Raw genomic sequence first — 2,698 nt, forward strand, 5'->3', positions numbered from 1 at the left:
CACAATAAGCTAACCTGAACCAACAAACTATTTGATACAGCAGCTAGTTTCTGATGACCGACTAACGTGTTTGTCAAAAACAATATTTCGATAACGACCTGGCAACACATAATATAATTCAAAGACTTGGACAAAATAAGAAGCCGCACAAATTGAAAAGTAGTCTTACGCGTAATCATGTTCATGTCAAGGCCTCTCGCAAAACTATATATACCAGCATGTATGGCCACCATCTTCAAACATCTCAATCATTCGCAGAACAATATATCCACTTATATCAAGCCTTTCTTCAAGAAACAAATATATATCAAGTTTTTCTCTTCAATCTCCCAACGCAAGCATTGATCAGCAGGACGAGAGCAATTTCTTGAAGCAACAAACAGCGTCAGAAAAATTACTGATCTGTGGAGACCAACTCTTCAAGAGTTTTCATGAAAATCTCAGTAATATTCATCTTACAAATATTTGGAATTTTGTTCCTCAGCAACCTCCTCGTTTCTTATGCACTGAGGCATTATACTTTTGAGGTATGTTTCATTATGATAATAATTCAGTTTAACTATATATTTTGAAATACTTCTAACTCTCAAAAACATAATGAGATCATATAGACATATAATATCTACATGTTAACTTGCATGTCATGACCCTTGTGTTTCATTCAATGCAGGTCAAAGAAGCATCATACACAACACTTTGTAGATCCAAGATCATATTGACAGTAAATGGACAATTTCCGGGACCAACCTTGTACGTGACCAAAGGCGAAACAATAATTGTTGATGTCTATAACCGAGCGAACGAGAGCATCACCATCCACTGATACGTTGATCAAAAATAAACCAACGAATCCCACATTTTTAATTTAATTCTCTATCAATTAACGTAAAGCTAAGCTTCAAGTAATTTGTTTAAAAGTTGATTTTAAAATTTAATTTATCAATATATCACAGGCATGGAGTGAACCAACCAAGATATCCATGATCAGACGGTCCCGAATTTATCACTCAATGTCCCATAAAACCAGGTCATAAGTTTAGTCAGAGGGTCATATTCTCTGAAGAGGAAGGCACTCTTTGGCGGCATGCTCACAGTGACTATTCTCGAGCCACAGTTCATGGCGCTGTTGTCATCAAACCTAGGCCAGGAACTACCTATCCAATCTCAAAACCGCATGCAGAATTTCCCATTATATTAGGTATTTATTTGAGAACTAGATTTAAAATTCATCTATTCGCTCTCAATTTTTTGAAGACATACATATGATGTTAATTATATATGTGACTAGTGGTAATGGTTTAGTAGGAGGAGTAGGAAGCACAGGTATAGATAATGGCTTTGGTAGACTACTCGATGCACTGGTGCTTAGAGTAGGAATCAAATTGGGTTTGTTGCTTGTACTTCCCTTAGTTGACCATGGTGGTACTCCTTGCATACTATTGCTCATCTTTCCCTTGCTTCCCTACGGCTGTTGCTCAGTTTTATTATGGAATAGCTTGGTGTAACTCACCTCCTTCGGAAGGGTCTCAGGGGACCTTGCTATCACTTCCCAACGTAACTCAGGTTTTAACCCACCCACATAATAGTCAAGCAAAGCATCATCGGATATGCCCTCAGTACGATTGGCCAGAGTCATGAATTATTGATGATAAACATCTAGAGATGCTTCTTAAGTCTGCCTAAACAACCGGACCTGAGGCGGTTCAAATTGAGTAGGGCCAAAATGCTCTCCAATGGCTCTAGTTAAACTCCTCTAAGTGATGATGAGATTGGTTTTGAGCATCATCTGTAGCCATAGAACAGCTACCCCATCCATGTGTACGGAAGCCATGATGATACGTTGAGATAGCGTCGTAGGATAGAATGCGAAATATTGCTTAGCATGAAAAATCCACCCATGTGGGTCAGTACTATCGAATCTCAGGAAGTCAATTTTTACCTAACACTGCGAGTTCTGGTTGAGCGTGCCGCCACTGTCATAACCCCCAGGTTGAAACACCTTAGTCGACTCACTCTCTCGATACATCTTCTCAACCATGCGGAGTAAAGAATCAACTCTTAATTCAAATTTGTCAACCCGAACATTTGATTTGCTAACCAGAACATCTAACACGGTCTCCATCTTTGTCAATCTGGGATCTGGATTCCTTATGAAATCCCTAATGCAGTCTCTAGACGTTCTATCCAAGAATTGCTAGCATCTTCGAACTTGTCGGCAAATTCTCTAACGCTCTGCAAATCATCTTGAAGTGTCCTCCCATCGTTGGTGAATTCCTTCAAACGTGCGTTTTCATTCATGTTCAAGTCTAAATGAAAGTGCCTTTTGATGCGTTTTAAAAAAATAGTTTTAAAAGAATGTACTTGATACGTTTTAAAAAAATAGTTTACATTGAAAATTAATAAATTAAATTTATGTTTGATGGCAAAAATGTACAAAATAATTTGAAAAATGAGAATTTTTATTTTCCCAACTGAAGATTAATGTTATTATTATTTCTCTAAAAGCACGAAGAAGGACCGATACAAACTTTAATGGTCCGACAGAAAATAATAGACATTTAAATTTGGATTATAATTGTTACTCACTCCTTCCCATCAAAATATGCCATTTTTCTCATAGATTTTTTTCCCCCTTGCATTCACACGAATCTAAAATAGGAAATTATTCCCACAAAAATTTAATGCTAGCAGATTTTCT

At 37.2% G+C, this 2,698-nt stretch overlaps 1 long non-coding RNA gene across 1 annotated transcript; it reads left to right on the top strand.

Moving 5' to 3' along the window:
* Positions 1-263: 263 nt before the first annotated feature.
* On the top strand, positions 264-2,476 carry LOC129290191 (uncharacterized). The gene is made up of 2 exons (XR_008588280.1): positions 264-527; positions 671-2,476. It is a non-coding gene; the product is annotated as an uncharacterized LOC129290191 (long non-coding RNA).
* The last annotated feature ends 222 nt before the right edge of the window (positions 2,477-2,698 follow it).

Source organism: Prosopis cineraria, unplaced genomic scaffold (assembly GCF_029017545.1).
Source record: "Prosopis cineraria cultivar Desert tree isolate PC_DT_omini unplaced genomic scaffold, ASM2901754v1 PC1, whole genome shotgun sequence".
Classification (NCBI taxonomy): Eukaryota; Viridiplantae; Streptophyta; class Magnoliopsida; order Fabales; family Fabaceae; genus Prosopis; species Prosopis cineraria.